The sequence below is a fragment of the Caretta caretta genome, chromosome 1 (genome assembly GCF_965140235.1).
Source record: "Caretta caretta isolate rCarCar2 chromosome 1, rCarCar1.hap1, whole genome shotgun sequence".
NCBI classification, from domain to species: Eukaryota; Metazoa; Chordata; order Testudines; family Cheloniidae; genus Caretta; species Caretta caretta.
The window spans coordinates 68,384,183-68,403,248 of record NC_134206.1 but is presented as its reverse complement, the minus strand read 5'-3'; the positions used below and the strand labels follow the sequence as shown (position 1 = coordinate 68,403,248).

Below are 19,066 nucleotides of genomic sequence, written 5' to 3'. Positions count from 1 at the left end.
CAAGTTGTGCCTTTTTTTTTTTTTTTTTTTGCCAGAAGAGAGTAAGGTAGGCAAAAAGGCCTGACCCCCTTGCCCTCTCAACATGTACTCTCAGAGGCAGGTGTTGCTGCATTATCCAAGGTGGCATGAAGGTTGAAAGGCATGCCTGCTGTAATGTCAGTACACCAAAAAAAAGATCCGTGTGCCACGTTCCCTTTCTCCCATCCATCTATCAAACGCATGTGCTGCCCAGGCTTCAAAAGCAGGCATAGGCAGCTCTAACTCATGCTTGGCTTACAATGGGCCTATTATACAGATGTGACAAATGCAAAAGACATATGCGTGCCAGCCTTATGCACATCAGCATATTCTATAATCTCCAGTGGTGCCCTTCTGGATGTCTCCTATATGCTATTTATTTTTTAAAGGTGATATATTCTCCTCTCTGGTCATATTGTTTTTCATTATATAACTTTGCTGACATATGATCCTGCAGGGCACTGTGTTTTTACCCCATATGCTCATTAGCTACTGTGAGCCCTTGCGTAAATACACATGGGTAATTCTGTACTGTAAATATTTATATGACTTTCAATATGAAATTTGTACAGTACTCGGGTTTATTGAAGTTAGCTGTACGTGTCTTGTGAATTGCCCATGTCTTCTGAGATCTTACATGATGCTTTCCATCTGAGCCACCTGTGTTCATGACTTTCATTCCAATTACACATTCTTCTATGCTCCATCACTTTTCTCTGAATAACTGATAGTGAGTGAAACCATTTGTGCACATCTCTTGTATGGAGTGTGTCCCATTTTATGCTTCAGAAACTTGAAATCTCACATTACTTTAGTTTATTCTTTACTTACACTTTTTAAGTCCTAGTGTTTTGTTATCCATTTTGTTCCTTCTTATGTTTAGGAAATTGATAGAAAATTAATTCCTCCTGTTAACTTACTTCCTTTTACCTTTAATGTTCCTTCAGTGTCTCCTATCCTAGTTAAAAGGGTTTGAAAAATCATAATGCGAATAGAAATGTTTTCATGAATTTTATTTTTCAGATATATATATATATATTCCAGTACAGTATTATGAGTCCAATAGTACCAGAGACTGGGACAGGTGTATTTCATCTTTATGGAGAAGTAACTAACATGAAAATGTTTGAGAACTAAGAAGGAAAATTAACAAAAATGAAAATGATCAATCTATTCTCAAAGTAGAAGCTGAGTAAAATACATAAATATATAGTATAAATTGTGTAGTTTTAAAAATATTTTCATTTTCACATTCTAAGGTATCAAAATTTTAGTATCACAAATAACCACTTTTTAAAAAGAAAGCATGGTGCTCCTTTAATTCGGAGCCTTTAATACTCTAAACATTAAAATAACTTTTAGAAAAATACAACCACCTCCCTTTGTAAGAATCCAGTCAAAACTAATCACATCAAATGAAGCATCTAATAAGGGAGTTACAGTCCCATTTTAAAGATAAGAAAGAAAAATAAAGAATATACTTTTCTGTAGACATATCTTGCCAGTTACTTGTAATATTTTCTGACTATGCCACTAGATTTTAATCTCCTTTCCAGGGTTCATCTCAACAATTTCAGTAGTTGATCATTTTTACACAATTAGTCCTCTAGATTCTGAACAACCCCTTTTCATATTTGATAACTAGTATCTAGGGCCTGATCAAACTCCTATTGAAGCCAGTGGACTCTTTCCATTGACTTCAGTGGGTAGTTGAGTTAGGCCCCTGGGGAGCTGTTGTATCATGGCAGAGCTACTGAATTATTGTTACTTTTTACTCTCCATTCTTGGATATAGTGGCTCCAGACTGGATGTGTTATCTAAAGCACATTTCAACAGTCACAGAAATCATTCAGATTGTAATGGACCTCTGGTAGGTCAGGGGGTCAGTGCACTTACATTGTGGCAAGATTGAATGTATCATCATAAACCATCTTTAGCTATCCAGACTAGATATTTGTATGGTGCTCATTTCTGTAGTGTCTGAGTGTCTCACAATTCTGCAAATATTTATCCTCACAATACCCCGGTGAGCTAGAATGTTGCTATTATCCCTGTTTTACAGTTGGGTAACAGGGACATGGAAAGACTAACTGGCTTGCCTAGAGTAGGGAACTGAACCCATGTGTCCCAAGTCAGCACCCTCAGCACTGGGCCATGTTTCCACTAGCTGTCCTCTAAAAGTCTAGCCTAGCCTTAAATATCTCTGATCATGGTGCTTCTGTGGCTGCCTTTTACAGCAAGTTCTACTGCCTAACAGTTTTAATAGTTAAAGTTTTTCTTTGTATTTAACCTAAATCTTCTCTGCCTCAGTCTAAGACCATTAGTTCTTGTTCTGTTTTTATTGACTCATGGGAATAATGTCTCCCTATTGTGACCTTAAGAGCCATCTTAAGCCAGCTGGTCCACAGTTGTCATGATATTTATCCAAAAAGTGTCATCTGAAATATCATTGGAAAACTAATAACTTACTGATCATTCATGTTCTTGTGTGATATATGTACAGTTAACCCACAAAAAACTTTATAGATGTGCTGGAAATATGTGACTAAAATTTCAGGGGAAGTTGATAAACAGGTTTTCTCCAGAGAAAGGAAAAGAGGCCAACACCGCAAACCAGGTGTAATCAAATTCAATGGGCTAATTCGTATTGGAGGTTGAAGGAAGAAATCACTTTCATTGTAAAAATCACCAATGGGGGAAGAACCAGCACAGCATCTACACCAGGCAGCCTGGCATGTCCACCAACAGGGGAAAGGAACTTTATTTGAGCATGCATTTCAGAAGAATACATTTCAGAAGCTTACTGGACTATAAAAAGACGGGGAGTGAATCTCTATTTATCCTTCACATGAGGAGTCAAAGAAACCAAGTGCTTTGAGGTCTGTGTGTTGGTTCTGGCTAAAAGTCTAGCTGGTTATGCTGGAAGAAAGATTATGATGAGAAAAACTTCTTTGGACAAAAGACTCTGGTTTGTTGAGTTTTAGATGTAGAAGAGTATTTTTACTTTTGTTTGTTTATGACCACGTCTATCCTTATCCCTTGGTATAACTAAATCAGTGTCCTTTTGTTAATAAACTTGTTTTATTTTTATCATAAACCAACTCAGTGCTATAATTGAAGTAGAGGGTTTGTTAACCCTAGTCAAGTTAATAAGCTGTTTCCCTTGAAAGGAGCAGCAAACTTGATAAGACTTGGTGGGTACTACAGTAAGAGGGGCTGAGCACTGCAGAGAAAGGTGTCTCTGAGGAATTCAGGAATTGGGATTCACTGATTTTTATCTCCTAGACAAGGTTTGGACTGGCAGAGTCCTGAAGAGTTTGCTGGAAAGCCAAACAGGCTTGTGTGTCAGGGACCTAGCACAAAGCTTAGCTACAGCAAAGCTCTCACTTGCCAAGGCTGGGAGGCATAAAACAGTGGCTCCCAGTTCTAGAAGCCCAGGAGACTGTCAAACCTGTCCTCTTTAGAGCAACCCTTTATATATTTGTAGACAGATCATGTTTCCCTTTAGTCGTCTTTTCTCTGGAGTGAACATGTTCAGTTCATTTAACCTTTCCTCATAGATCTTATTTTCCAAACCTTTTATCCTTTTTGTTGCTGACCTCTGAACTTTCTCCAATTTGTTGTCCTTTTAAATATTTCATGCCAAAAACTGAATGCAGTAATGCAATTGAGGCCTAATCAGTGTGGGGAAGAGCAAAATAATTACCTTGCTTGTTTTACATGTGATACGTCTGTTAATACCATTCAATATAATATTTGTCTTTTTTTTGTGACAGTGTACTTAGCTTTTTGTAGAATTGTACTTAGTTTTTCATTCACTACAACCCCACATCTTTTTCTGTTATTAGTTTAGCTATTATGCTGTCATTTCCTGGACTCTATACATCTCTCTACAGCTCATTGCTTGCTGTGTCCCCCACACTCTGAATATGAAGAAGTCCTTTCTTGGCATCTATGCAGTCAGGCCTTGTGGGATTTTGAGGGTTTGTCAGGGTGGACAGGGAAGGGCTGAGGGAAGCCACTCTATATGGCAGGGTCATGTGGGTGGACTTCTCCTCACTACTGAAGCTGTTCAATGTATCATATAGTTGTGATCTGTGATTTTAGCCCCCGTCATACTTTTTGCCCCAATCCCTCTCTCCATTAGAAGATATGCTTTCTCTGATTTCCCTGTGGCTCCGAATAGCTTTGAGACATACCCCTGGCCCTATCTGCATGGCCTGATATCGTTCCCTATCAAAAGAATAAGGAAGCTGCTATCACGAGCTAAACCATAGATATTTTAACTTAGTTTTCCCACCTGATGGATTTTTTCTGTGGGAGGGTAGCAGGGACCCTACGTTAGTACATTTGATTATTTTTTGATTCATCAAGATCATGTTGCATTTTAATCTTAGCCTCAAAAATCCACATAATACTCAAAAGACACTTTGCCTGTGTTTTTAATTTCTGTTGTCCTTAATCAAGTTGTGTTGTGTTTCACCATGTTTTATGTCTTTAGGTGTCTAGGCTGACTGTTGCAGTGGTGCAAGTTTGTGAACATAGATGTGCTAGTATGATGCCAGTTTCCTACATAATTTCAGCCTAGAAAGTTTTGTATGAATTAATAGTTCCCCCTGCTGACAGTTGGTATAGAAAAATTTTTGAGACGGATTTTCAGTATTTAGGTTTGCTACCTCCTTACACAATTCAGTGTGCTGATTTGATTATTAGTCTGAGTACCAAAGGTTGCTGGTTGCCTACTGAAAATGAAAAGTACTTGATTCCTGTTTAAACCAAACCTTATAAGTTTATATAAAAGTAAGCACTAGAATGATTGTTGAGCAGATGCAAACTGGACATTCTTGACTGACACCTTTGCTTCCATTGTTCACGAAAGGACACAGTATTGGGCAGTTTCTAATCACATTGCACTTCAACGTGATGCACCATAAGTCATTGTGAATGGTGAGAATACAAAGCAATGAGTAAAACAAAACAACCCCTCTCACGCATTATTCAGATATGATTCTTTTGTCCCAGCTTCCTCCCTGTTTTGTGTCTAGTCAGATGTTTATTACAAGAGAGTATGTTACTTTGTTAACATACTTGAGGGCAATTGACTAGTTGCATGCAGTATCTGAAAAGGGAAAAAATAAATGTAGAACAAACGTATTTCTTTTTTTCTACATTCCAGTTTTGATGGCCGTCATCTTACTCTGTCTACAGCAGTTACTGCTGGAAAATCAGGGTGTGACTCCAGTAGGCTTTTATGTAATCTCAGTGTGCATACTCTGCAGACTCACTGGTCTAGTGGTGAAGAATTACACTCCATTTTGTTCATTTATTCTCACCACTGAGCTCCAGAGGTAATTCTGGCAATTACAGGCCAGGAAGCCTAACTTCAGTACCAGGCAAATTGGTTGAAAATGTAGTAAAGAACAGAATTATCAAACACATAGATGTACATGATTTGTTGGGGAAGAATCAACATGGCATTTACGAAGGGAAATCGTGCCTCATCCATCTACTAGAATTCTTTGAGGGGGTCAACGAACATGTGTACAAGGGTGATCCAGCGGATATAGTGTACTTGGACTTTTTGAAAGCCTTTGACAAAGTCCCTCACCAAAGACTCTTAGCAAAATAAGCGGTCATGGGATAAGAGGTAAGGTCATTTCATGGATCAGTAGCTGGTTAAAAGACGGGAAAGAAAGAGTAGAAAAAACGGCCCGTTTTCAGAACCGAGAGAGGTAAATAGCGGTGTTCCCTAGGGTTCTGTACTGGGACCAGTGTTGTTCAACATATTCATAAATTATCTGGGAAAAGCAGTAAACAGTGAGGTGGCAAAGTTTGCAGATGATACAAAATTACTCAAGATAGTTAAGTCCAAAACAGACTGCAAAGAGTTACAAAGGGATCTCACAGTACTGGGTGACTGGGCAACAAAATGGCAGATGAAATTCAGTGTTGATAAATGCAAAGTAATGCACATTGGAAAATATAATCACAACTCTAAATACAAAATTATGTGATCTAAATGATCTGTTACCACTTAAGAAAGAGATCTTGGGGTCATCCTGGAGCATTCTCTGAAAACATCTGCTAAATGTGCAACAGCTGTCAAAAAAGCTAACAGAATGTTAGGAACCATTAGGAAAGGGATAGCTAAACACAAAATATCATAATGCCACTATATATTGCCATGATATGACCACACCTTCAATACTGTTGCAGCTCTGGTCACCCCATCTCAAAAAAGATATATTAGAAATGGAAAAGGTACAGAGAAGGGCAAGAAAAATGATTAGGGATATGGAACAGCTTCCATATGAGGAGAGATTAAAAAGTCTGGGACTATTCAGCTTGGAAAAGAGGTGACTATGGGGGAATATGATAGAGGTCTATAAAATCATGACTGGTGTAGAGAAAGTGAATAAGGAAGTGTTATGTACCCCTTCATATAATACAAGAACCGGGGTCACTCAATGACATTAATAGGCAGCAGGTTTACCACAAACAAAAGGAAGTACATCTTCACAAAATGCACGGTCAACCTGTGGAACTCATTACCATGGGATGTTGTGAAGGCCAAAATTATAACTGGATTCAAAATAGAACTAGATAAGTTTATGGATAGGATAGGTCTATCAATGGCTATTAGCTAAGATGGTCAGGAGTGCAACCTCGTGTCTCTAAGCCTCTGACTGCTAGATGCTGGAAGTGGATGACAGGGGATGGATCACTTACTGATTGCCCTGTTCTGTTCTTTCCCTTTGAAGCATCGTACATTTGCCACTGTCAGAAGACAGAATGCTGGGCTAGACAGACCATTGGTCTGACCCAGTATGGCCGGTTTTATGTTCTTACTTAGTCAAGAACTCAGTAACCTTCCCTTGCTGAGAGTGATCAGGATTTAGGAACTTGATGTATAATTTTAAAATTTGAAGCCCAGAAACAAAAGTGTGCTGTCAATTCATCTTTCTGGACGCGGCAGTGCAGCCACTCTATTGTTTAAACACAGGAAACATGAGGCAAGGTTCTGTCTGTTTCTTCTATGTATAATTTACAATGGAACTTAAACTCTGGACCCATTTATTGGTTTTAACAGCAGAATCTCTAGGCCAACAGCTAAAACTGCTGTAGTGCTCTGCATTTGCAGACAAGCCTTATGATTTACAAAATTTAATAAGCTGGCCGCTTATGACTTTTTTTTCAAAGATAATAGCTGCCAAAAAGCTTGTCAGAGGCACATATACCCATTGGTATAATGAAACTTTACTTTTTTTGTGCAAAAGCATATAAATACTCTCCAACTATTGCTAATTCATTAACAATGATTAAATTCTAGAAAGGTCTGCTGGTTGGATATGGTAATACATTAGTGACTTTTGTAGCATCATTATATGGCAGTGATATTTCCTAGGTAACAGTGTAGTGAGCTGCAGACAAAGACCAGAGGATTTATAGTATCTCATCTGTACTCTACTTCGTTTAAATCAACGTAGCAAGAAGTCAAAGTTCCTGTCTCATCCAGAAGTTACCTTTCAGTATTTAGTGCCCACTTGCATGAGCTGAATTGAAAAGCTATAGCCACTATAATACTTTCTGCTTAATATATCTTTAAAAATAATGTTTTAATAAAAAGATAAATGCACATCAAACACTCAGACACATTTTGCTATGTTTAGATGTACCTGTGGGCATACATCTATAATATCAGATTTGGTTGGAAAAAGAAAAAAAATTGTTTTGGGGTCTTTTTGTGGCATTTCATTTCTGTTTCTCATTGAAATATCATCAACTCTACTGATGGCAACTTCAAGATAATCACATAACATCTTTAAGGAGTTTCTGGCCATAAGCCTGCAAACACAAAATATCATGTGAGAAAATTTAATTGTATGAATAGTCCTACTGACTTCAATAGGTCATAAAGTACTTACAGAATCAAGGCCTATATTTGTAGCCCTTGTCCTTAAATTCCTCCTTTCTCCACAGATGTTTTCCCTTTCAGTTGTTTTCTTGCCTAATATTTAGGGCCTGATCTTCAAACCTTTGCTATTGGGTGTCATATTTACTGCCTTGTGTAGTCCCTTTGTCAATCAGAGGCCTTTTAATTATAGTAATTGCTACATCCAGTTGCAAGTGTTTGAAATACCAGGCCTGTTTTTTGGAAGCAGGTGGGAAGGGGTGGGCAAACAGGGCAACCTCCATTGGTGCCAGCTTTCAAGAGGTGCTGTACCACTGTGACAGTGGGTTTTCTTTTTTCTTTTCTTTTCTTTTTTTTTTTTTGCTTGGCTTCTGGAGGGGTGGGGAGGGAGTCAGGAAAGACAGGAGAAGTGGGGGTGCTGAAATGTTTTTTGCTATGTCTGGCAAAACAGCTAGGGCTACTCCTGAATGCAAGAGTTTCTTCGACAAACTCACCTTGTCCAATTCATTTATTTGTAATGCAGCTAGCATATTTTGGGGCACTGTAGAAATAATAAATAAAAGTAGTCGTTTCTGGCTAGATTACAAACTGGAAAATATTAAGAAAAAGTAATTCCTTTCAAATGAAAATATTTCTCAAACAATATAATGAAGACAGTTATTCGCTGACTTTTTTGTAATTTATTGACCTTTTGCTTGATGAAAACTGCTTCTCTTTTGACAATAATACTTGGGATGATTCTACTTTTTCATGTATGCATTGCTCCCTTATTTTTATTTTATACCCACCTATATAACTATTACACTAGTCTGTACTTTTTGGGTGTGCCAGTATATCATGTTTTCTGGAGCAGTGTGAAAAAAATCATATCTTTCTGATCTCCTTTTAATATGTAGCAGGGTCTGATAGTCCCTTTGGGCTTGACAAAATACAGCATACAACATAGCACCTGCTATTAAATAAGACTTGTTTCTTCAACCATTCTGAGATTTGAAACTTCTCATGGAGGTAACCCAGAGGCACGGTCTTCCTTTGTAGGATGCTGTTCCTGTTTAGACTACATATATTTTTTTGTAGCTGTCGTTGTTGCTGGCTTAAACACTCTTCCTCCTTAAGATCATTTTCCTTGTATAAAAATAGCCAGTCATTCCAGATCTTTAAATTGGTTTGTCTTCTGTGTCCTGTTTCCTGTCTTCCATTGTTCTTGTTCCTTCTCTTCCCCACACCCACTGCCTTCAGCTTTCTTGATTACACGATTCACATTCATGTAAATTATTCCTACGATTTTTCTCTCAACTTAGCCCTGTGAGAATATGATACCTATTACAAATGTATATGTTTTACAGAACTGTTTGGGAAGGTTGGCTTAAATATGATGATAAATGTGAGAAAAATAGGTATGTTTTGTTATCATAACCTTCTTGCTATTTTTCTTTCCACTACAGGGAGTTTCAGGGATGTATGGTAAAACAAACTGCAATCACCTGGGTGTTTTCCACTCTAGTTCTTTCATTTTAAATGATGTATGATTTTTTTCCTGATAAATATCTTTACGTTTTTTTTTCTGTGTGTACTTTGGTCAACATCCTGTAAATATTTAGTCTCTATCCCAGAGGAATTCTTATTTTTTGCTTTTTAGCATTGTAATATAAAGGCTGTGTGGGGGACAGCTTTTAGGGTCAAGCAGAAAGGAAGATTTTCTCTCACAAACATCTGTGAACAACCACATGGAAGAGCAGACAGTACTAGCATAATTTAATGTGCTTCCACTGGGTGAAAAATTCTTTTTTGACACTATGTCATGACTTGTACTTTAAGTGAAGCCTTTTCAGGTGGTATATCTTACACTGCATTGCTTTTCTTTTCTTAGACTAATATTTTCCAGTCTTCTTTTTATTGGTTGATGCTACAAACGTGTCAAAAAAGACTCATAAACGTTATTTATTCCTTCGGCATTCGCTGTCCACCGTGATAACAATGCACAGTTGCCATTCTGCAGATGGCAGGAAAACCAGTTTCAAGTTTCTGTGAACCTGAAGGTCACCCATGGCTAAGCTGGTGATTAAGCAGTAGGTTTGACAGGCATAATTGTGAAGAGACCTGTAGGTCTGACAGCTGTCCTTTACCAGCAGGGGCTGCAGCAGAGCAGTAATAATCATAGATCCATCCTAGGGGACTTTCAAAATGTGTTTTTTAAAACAAACTATGTATAATAGTTTTTACATTCCGTGATGCTGTTAGTTCTGTTGGGGCAAGAATTAGTGAGAAACGTAAAAGTCACTGAAGAATATAAAAGTTGGACAGGAGAAGAATAAGTGTTCTTGAAACTTTGTATAAAATACAGAATATGCATAAGATGTATTGAAGTAACTTCCTTAGATGAGAAAGTTATGCTAATGTGAGTTATATAATAGCCTAAAATCCTATTCACTACAAAACAAAATCTTTGAAAAGAAAGGAAAAGGAAAAAGATGGATTGTAAGTGAAGTTAAAACTTAATAGAAAAATCCCCTTAGTAATAGTAACCTCTGTTTTTTTAGGGTTCATTATCTTAAACACACCACTGAGAATGTGCAACTACGAACACGGGGCTGAGGCGGGGAAAATTGATATTATTCTAAAGATGGAAGAGAAAGCATAATGATGTAAGTATTTGGTTGCATAACTATTTTTTCACTTAAGGGATTTGTTCTCCAATACCTGAATTAGCCATGCATCCCTTTGTTATACTGCAGGATTTCCACAGGCCAGAATGGCTGCCCTGGCTATGCTCTATTGAAAAGACTATCTCACTATATTGCTTCATATTGCCAGGTCCCTTTTAGAAGAAGAAAATCAATATCAGTGTCAAAGAAACTGATCTACGGGTTCAGATCATGATATGGTATCATTTGCTTGGTGGTATGATAAGCTCGAAGGTGAAATCATAAATATATAATCCGGGACTGGAGTACAGAATCTTTGGATTTTGTAGGAGAATTTGCAGGTAAATCCGACCTATTCAGGGAATAGAACTTTTCTTGCATTGGTCTTAACATGTTTCCCTAGTCTTCCTCCCCTCTTTTTTAGATGGCTCCTGAATTGACTGAGGAGGCAAGTAAGTGGCAGCATAAGTTGCCTATACCTCAGCCAGCAGGAATGTCACACGCACTGAGCAGTAAAAGAGTGCTCTTTGGATTCTGAAAGTACTCTACCTCTCGTATGTATCTGACTTTTGCGGTTTTAGCTATTGAAAGCTTTAACCTGTTCCCAGACTCAAGATACTGAGGACTGAGGTTTTTTTTGTTGGGTTGTGCAATGCTGTTAGCTTACTACTTACCTCTACATGATTTTAAAAAAAAGAAGGAAAGAAACCAACATTTCTGATATTTTGTTTTTTGGCATATGAGGATGTGAGGGGAGATTTAAAGAGCTCATCTTCAAAAAAGAACTAGATAAGTTCATGGAGGATAGGTCCATCAATGGCTATTAGCCAGGATAGACAGGGATGGTGTCCCTAGCCTCAGTTTGCCAGAAGCTGGGAATGGGTGACATGGGATGATCACTTGATGATTACCTGTTCTGTTCACTTCCTCTGGGGCATCTGGCATTGGCCACTGTCAGAAGACAGGATACTGGGCTAGATGAACCTTTGGTCTGACCTGTATGGCCGTTCTTATGTTCTTACCTTCTATTTAGGCACCAAAATTATTAGCCAGATTTTCAAAAGAGTGTGTGGTTATAGCCAATAAGTTTCACAATGGGAGCTACTTGGTACCGAGTACTTGAAAATATGTTCCTCAGCTCTTTTGAAAATCTGGACTGTGGAATCTCACATCCATGTACTGGAGTGCCTTACAATAGCAATTTAAAAGCCTTGATTGGAATCCTGGTCCTACTGAAGTTGATGGGAGTTTTGCAGCGGACTTCAGTGGGTCCAGGATTTCACCAATATTCTTTTGTTATGACTAATATTGGAGTCAAGGGAATTTCCCTTGAAAGTTTGGCAACTTAGAACTTAAGAGAGTTGTGCATGGGTAACCTTATTCTAGCACTGGGCTTGCAGATCTTGAATTGAAGTGTTTGGCTGGCTTTCTAGACTTTCTTATTACAATAGACACACGTACACTTAACCCATTTAGACACCATCTTCCTCAAAGGAAGTTCCTGAAGAAAAATATTGATGCAAAAGTTGCGTTAGAAAAGATCAATGACAAAATGCCACTGTCAATTGAACTTATGTAAAGACCCTTAGAGTGTTAGAATATAAAGCGAAAGCAATGCAGTCACATTGCTTTTATGTTTTTGATCCCATGTTCAAGTGTAGCACAGGCCTGCAGCAGTGCTTAAACTGTAACACCGTTACAAAAGCAGCTATTGACTTTGGCATTATTGAGAACCTAATACCGGTTATTGAAGTCAGGTTTTACTGATTTTTAACACTGACAAAATTTCTGTAAGGGCAGATCTGGTAACTATTTCTTTTATATTTCTTCAGAACTCCTGATTGTCAAAACTACTATATAGACAGTGTATACAGTAGTATACTCCATAATTTATATAATACATAACCAAGGACAGAGTGCTATGAGAAATATTTTCGCACATTAGGAATAACTTTTCATGATTTGAGTTACAGAGAGAAGAAGAGCCATGAATGGGTTATTATAGGTCATCCTTAATGAGTGGGACTCTTTCTAATATCATACTGCCTGCAGTCATCTGTTTGCTTTATAAAACGTATGTATTTATTTTTTCCAATATGAATTTTACAAAACTATTTATTGGTTCCTAAGTTGTGTGGGTTAGAATAATAGAATATCAGGGTTGGAAGGGTCATCTAGTCCAACCCCCTGCTCAAAGCAGGACCAATCCCCAATTTTTGTCCCAGATCCCTAAATAGCCCCCTCAAGGATTGAGCTTACAATTCTGGGTTTAGCAGGCCAATGCTCAAACCACTGAGCTATCCCTTGCCCGTTGATTACTTGGAAGAGCTATTACGTTGTTGGTTATTTTTATCGGTAAAAGGTTTGGTCTGTGTTCTGTGGATACAAAGTGACACCTATGGTTTGGCCTCTAGCACAGTGTGGCTTGGTGGTAGTGCAGCTAGGGGAACTATCCCTTCATTAGCCTGTACACAAGGCCAGTCCATTGCAGGCAGATTCCTACAACAGCAGATAAGTGGTAGATGGCTGGGACATATGTGGATTTGGTTATATTTATTGGTTAGTGGGTGAGATTAGTGTTCTAAGTAACACTGTTGTGTTCTAATGTGTAAGAGAACTCATTTTTAAGGTTTTGAGTTTTGGGCTATAATTTCATGCTTAGAATTGATAGTTGACATTTCTGTGTATTTCCTGCGGTACTGTGGGTGGGTGGGTGGGAATGTTAGGGGTAGTGTTGTTGATGTTCCCGTTAAAAGGCCAGGAACTGAGAAAGTTTGGTTATACTGAAAGAGAGAAATTTTTTACAAAAGTGCTTACAGTGGATTTTTGGGGGTTATGTTGATTGGTTGGAGGATGGAACTATATATTGTCACTCCTAGTGTCAATTTTAAGGAACACAAAAGGGATCCTTTATGCCAGACTCTCTAAGTCTCTCTGGGTCTTAGGTCATAGTTTGAGGAACACAGCCAGTGCAGCACGGAGTTGGCTTAGATTACGCACTCATGAAATGGATTGCTGAGCAGACTAACTTTGAGAGGTAATTGTGGTTTTGTTGTGTTCATTTGTTAGTGGGTGGATGGAATGAGGGGTCTGTGTGGGTGGAGTTGGGTTTCAGTGTGTGAGATGCTGCTACACCAAACCTGTCAAGTGTCACTTCTCTTGCATGGCATGCACACATTAGGCCCCCTTGTCACGCATAGAGTGACCAGACAGCAAATGTGAAAAATCAGGACAGGGGGTGGGGGGTAATGGGAGCCTATATAGAAAAAGACCCCAAAATCGGGACTGTCCCTATAAAATCGGGACATCTGGTCACCCTAGTCACGCATCGCTGCATCTGCACTGGATTTTTCCACAGCCAGTATAGCTGCCCCAGAGTGATATTAGCCCTTTTCACAACTGCATCACATCGTTGGTTAATATACTAGTTGTGGTCCATTATAATGCCAAGATCCTTTTCTGCAGTACTATGGCTTTTCAATTATTCACCATTTTGTATTAGTACAGTTGATTTTTTTATTCCTAAATGTAGTACTTTGCACTTGTCTTTATTTCAGCTTGTTGATTGCAGACCAATTCTCCAATTTATCAATATCATTCTGAATTCTAATACTGTCCTCCAAAAGTGCTAGCAACCCCTGCCAGCTTGGCATCATCCACAAATTTTATAAGCGTACTCTCCATGCCATTATTCAAGTCGTTAATGAAAATGTTGAATAGTATTGGACCCAGGACAGATCCCTGCAAGACGTCTTTCCAGTTTGACAGTGAACCATTGATCACTACTCTTTGAGTACAGGTTTTCAACTAGTTGTGGACACACCTTATAATAATTTAATCTACAACACGTTTTCCTAGTTTGCTTGTGAGAATGTCATGTAGGACTGTGTCAAAAGCCTTTCTAAAATACAGATATATCATGTCATCTACTAGGCCAATAAGCTTGTCAAAGAAGGAAATTAGGGTAGTCTGGCATGATTTGTTCTTGACAAATTCATTTTGGCTATTCCTTATAACCCTATTTATCCTCTAGGTGCTTGCAAACTGATCGTTTAATAATTTGTTCCAGTATCGCTCCAGGGATCAAAGTTAAGCTGACTGGTCTATAATTCCCCGTGTCCTCTTTGTTCCATTTTTAATGATAGGAACTATGTTTGTCCTTCACTAGTCCTGTGGGATGTCACCTGTCCTCCATGAGTTCTCAAAAATAATCACTAATGTTTCCGAGGTTGTTTGGAGGACATTGGTTGCAATAGTTTATTGCCACTGCCGTAACACAACAGCTACTATCACATTATAACATCGAAACTCAGCAACTAGAAAACAGTCTAAAACCCAGGGCCCCTAAACAATCCTTGTTGTCAACTCCTCAAGTTAATGTTGGTCCTCCCTGAACTGCAATTGTCCCAAATACTCCAGCCCCACTGTTCCAACTCCCACTGCACCATCATATCTTCCCAATGCCAAACACTGCTCTCCCTAATTTATGGTACTCTGGACAACCAGATCCCTGGCATTCCTACTCTCCTCTTTTACTCTGAAGAGTCAGGACCAAACAGGGGAATGAACACTACGAGTGCCAGGTTCTGTGACGAGGGGAAGAGCAAAGGTTGGCTTCTTTACCTACCCTTGCCCTTGATGTAGAAGAAATTCCCAAATATATATCTGTGTGCATTTTGTGTGTGTGCATTTGTGTGTGTGTGTGTAAAATATGTGTGAGGTGTGTGTGTGTGTGAACCCTCTTGGCACAAACCTCATTTCTCGGAGTGGTGAGGGATTGGCTCCTGATTCCATCCGTGCCACCCATCCCCCCTCCCGCTGCTTGAGAATTGGCCCAAGAGGAATCCCTTCTCCCTCCCAGCTTTCTGTCTATTTATATACATACTTGCATAGCTTTGCAGGGGAAAATTAGTAGTTTGCTTTTATCTGTAAGAAATGCCACACATGGAGCTGCTTAAAACATGGCAGCTATGCCAGCTCCTGTGATAAATGATTCTTTAAAAAAATGTCTGTTTGAGTAATTTCATGATCAAAACTAATATTGTAGTTATCATTCCTATTTATTTCTTGTAGTTTATTTTTTAAGAACAATATAAAATATAGTAACTGGGGAATGGGAGAGGAGCACCCTGATGGAAAGAGTTAAAAACTTCAGACAGGCCTGGAGTATTTTAGCCATCTCTTCTTTTTGATTAAATTTAGCACACTAATATACATACTGGATATGTCAAGAACAGAATGTATTTTAAAGAGCTTACAGTGGTTCAAACTCTGAAATATAACAGCAGAAGTAAAAGCATCAGGTTTTGTGTACATATGTATCTATTATATTCTGTAGTTAATGTATGTATACTGTAGAAGATACACTGGAAAATCGCAAGTCACTTAAAATGTCACAGACTGGAGTATGTCTGAATTGTGCTGTCAGTGTGGAGAATGAATTCAAATAATAGGTGCCATTACTGTAGCATGAAACTATTAGTTAAAGTTCACAGTGCTTGGCTAGACCATTTAGACCTTTATTAGGAAAAAAAAATGAAATTTTGAATGTTCTTATATTCTTCCTTAATTTGAGCAAAGGCTCAAAGTTTAACCAAAAGTATTTGGAAATAAGTTCCACCGCTGTACTCTTAGTCCAAGTTCCACTGAGCAGAGGACACAACTGCTTGTGCCTGGTGCTCACTAGTATCATGAGAATGTTAAGTTTGACACAAGATGGACTGACAAGTTGTTATTCTTCTCATTCTTACATCTTTTTAATGATCTGCACCTGAGCTCCACTGTGTTGCGTGACACTTATTAGCAATCTACAGGTCTGAGACAACTGTTGTTTATCCATATTTCACCTGTGATTACATTAACAAGAGATGATGTGCCGCAGTGTCTGGTGCCAGCTGAAGGTCACGGGGAGAGCAAAGGAAGGATCAGGATTTGTCTGTCACTGTGGGTACTGCAGACTCAGTTTCATTGAAAGCAGTGATCTCACATCATTAATATCAATGGGACATAAGTGCGTGCTACCTGCATTAGTTCCTCGGTTCCAGGAGTGGAAACATGGCGCTATTAGCGCATCTCATTCACATCCTAGATAAGAATGTTGAAATAGTTCCACATGGCAGATGAACAAAAGAAGTCATTAGGCTTGTGCTTGTCCACATGTACTCAGCTGGCTGACAGAAAGTGCCCCTGCTATTTTAAATCAAGACTGAGAGACTCAAGGCTACTGATTTACTGAATTTCACTCAACTCTGAATCATTTTTTTATTTTTCTCGTGAGGAGCTGCTTCAAAGCAACTAAGTCTCATTGACTAAAACAGCTACTTTGATTTTCAGCCATGCACAGTCTAATAATATTATTGTGTGGAAGAGAATGATCGTATTTTTTTTAATTAGAAATTCTCTGGGAGCCTATGATAGAATATAAGCTTTCAGATATAGTGCAATTTTAAATAAGCATCTCTCTCTCTCTCTGTGTTTGTGTATACATACACTTGCATATATTTCTGCATATTATAGATAGATATGTCTGTGTGCGTATTAAAGAAAGGAAATAGTTTTTCTGACTCCTTATTTAAATTCACAGAGTGCTGTTCTGCAGGCACTGTGTGCTTGCATAAGTGGTAACTGACTTCTTCCTTTTGTTTCTTTTCTTTCCTGCCTTATTTTTTTCTAGCAACATTTTTTTCCTTTTGCAAATCATGCAGACACTTGGGTCCCTGCTGGGCTGGTGCAGCCACCAGCAACTTCACAGGAAAACCCTCCAATCGTCTGTAAAGCATATAAAACGACACCATTTTGCAGACAGGAAGAGACTGCAAGATGGTGAGCCCCTTCAATGCCTATTGACTCCATTGGGGAGTTCTGGGGACTCAGCACCTTGCAGGAAGTGCTCAGGATCAGGGGGGCAAATTTGCCTAAATTGTCTCTGAATGACAAACTAACTGTCCCCATCTGGAGTGAAAACAATCACTAGATCTCCCTGCTTCAATCTCAATTAAACAGACATTAAAGAATGCTTGTATACCTCTCCTCTCCATCTCATTGGTACAAGGGCCTAATCCAAACCCCACTGCATGTCAACAGAAAGACACCCAGTGACTTCAGAGTAGCAGCTGTGTTAGTCTGTATCCGCCAAAAGAAAAGTAGGACTTGTGGCACCTTGGAGACTAACAAATTTATTTGAGCATAAATTTTCACAAAAAGCTTATGCTCAAATAAATTTGTTAGTCTCTAAGGTGCCACAAGTCCTCCTTTTCTTTTTCCAATGACTTCAGTGGCTTTTGGTTCTGGCCCGACTTTCTGGATGTTTCAGGCTTTTTTTATAAGCGATACAGCTGAAGAAGCATAATTTTAACCAGTTCTATCATGGAAAAAGCTACTTGTTTTTGTAACTTTCTCTCAGCTGTTTCCATTGAAGTAGAATACGCTGGCTTTCTAGAGTATGCCATTCTTTTTTTGGCTTGTTCCTCGTGAACCAAACATAAAATCATTATTTTGTTTTGGGGACTCATTGGTATTTAAAACCAACTCCCAACATCTCACAAGATGCAATTGTACTTGTAAGTACAGTAATGGGCAATAAATAAGAAAGATTAAGAACACTGTAGCCAGGTTGTAGTGAAACAACAAAAAAGGCTGCTGCATTCTTTTTAAACAAACAAAAAGCATAATTGGAAAAAATCATTTTTATGTTCTCTTACATTAAATGGGACCAATGAGTGAAACATTCACTGATGAATTACTCCTCTAATCTGCGGAGGAAAAACAGCTACTGGCAAATTAAAGAGACTTGGAACAGAGCCATGAGAACTAAGTGGCTAAAAATGAAAACAGGCAAACATTTGAAGAGTATTCTACAGAACACAGATCTTTCAACACCTCCCCTTTTTCCACCGTTAATTCATTGTCATGGAAACTGAATTTATCAAAATGTTCTCGTTCACTCCTAGTGACCCAGTGAGTCGACTTACAGAGCTGGTGAAAGGTAACTCAGGCTGAAGCAATTTTTAGAAATTATACGTAGCAGTTCATAAATTGGTGAATTTTGAATGGTGCCATTGTGCCTCCCAAACAGTTTTCCACAGTCTCAAAAGACTCCTTTAATCTGCAAACCAGAGGGGTCTGAAACCCCTCATGAACAAGTTAGTAAGGAAAACATGTATAGATTTAGCTCCCCTTTTCTCCCCCTTAATTTGTTTTTCTTCTCACCCTGTTAGAATTTATGGTTAAAATCCTGTTATTTGTGTCTTTTATTTACTTTGTGCATTCTCCACAGCATTTTCCTTTGCTGATTTCTAGCCCAAGGATACAAAAATCCCTCAGCTCTTCATCACAATCATCTCTCCTTATCTCTTGTTAAAGGTAGGTGTTGACTATCAAGTATGACACACAATGACTACTTTATGCTGCCACCTTTGCCAAATCTGAATTAACCATGGAAGTCTGGGTGCCTTCACCCAGAAGGTGGACTTGGGTGTTTTTTTTCATCAAA

The 19,066-nt window shown here is 38.6% G+C and overlaps 1 long non-coding RNA gene across 13 annotated transcripts in view; it reads left to right on the top strand.

Annotated features, from left to right (window-relative positions):
* Window positions 1–19,066, top strand: part of LOC125637367 (uncharacterized) — a 308,688-nt gene that overhangs the window by 23,407 nt on the left and 266,215 nt on the right. For 2 of the 13 annotated variants that reach the window (XR_012668647.1, XR_012668649.1), the window contains 2 exons: window positions 10,471–10,575; window positions 18,851–18,936. This is a non-coding gene — a long non-coding RNA (uncharacterized LOC125637367). Of the gene's footprint in view, window positions 1–10,470; window positions 10,576–18,353; window positions 18,560–18,850; window positions 18,937–19,066 lie in introns of those variants that run through there. The other 11 variants (XR_012668655.1, XR_012668651.1, XR_012668656.1 and 8 more) reach the window with 9 other exon arrangements.